Source organism: Morone saxatilis, unplaced genomic scaffold, assembly GCF_004916995.1.
Source record: "Morone saxatilis isolate NCDOM2014 unplaced genomic scaffold, NCSU_SB_2.0 Contig12, whole genome shotgun sequence".
Lineage (NCBI taxonomy): Eukaryota > Metazoa > Chordata > Actinopteri > Moronidae > Morone > Morone saxatilis.
Genome location: NW_023339674.1, coordinates 8,000,452 through 8,000,925, shown reverse-complemented (window position 1 = coordinate 8,000,925; position 474 = coordinate 8,000,452). Strand labels below are relative to the sequence as shown.

At 38.4% G+C, this 474-nt stretch overlaps 1 protein-coding gene across 1 annotated transcript in view; it reads left to right on the top strand.

Moving 5' to 3' along the window:
* The window catches only part of mllt1a (MLLT1 super elongation complex subunit a), a 24,950-nt gene that overhangs the window by 8,976 nt on the left and 15,500 nt on the right, over positions 1 to 474 (top strand).

Below are 474 nucleotides of genomic sequence, written 5' to 3'. Positions count from 1 at the left end.
ATACCTTCGATGATTTAGGGCGAGCTGTTTTTTTAGGACTTTTTCTTTTATTGGGAATTCTGTGAGGAGGCTGCTGTTTCGTCTTCCATTCTGCAATGTTTTCATCTCCCGTGTGTGTGTGTGTGTGTGTGTGTGGAGCTGTGGTGAAGCGTCGACGCAAAAATTTGACGTTGACGCGTCGCTACGTGCCTACTTGAAATATTAATCAATTTACTGGGTTCTGCTTTTAAATTGAGAGAATATGCTGCTTTTCTTTGTCTTATGTGATAATAAGTAAACTGAATATCTTTGGTTTTTGAACTAGCTGTCGTACAAAACGAGCGATGTGAAGATGTTACCTTGGGCTTAAGGGAACTGTGATTGCAAAGAATTTAGTGTTTTCTGGCGTTTTATAGAGCAAACAATCGGTTTATCAAGAAAAAACCTCTGCAGATTAATAAGTAATTACATATTATGTTGTAGGAGTGTTTGGAG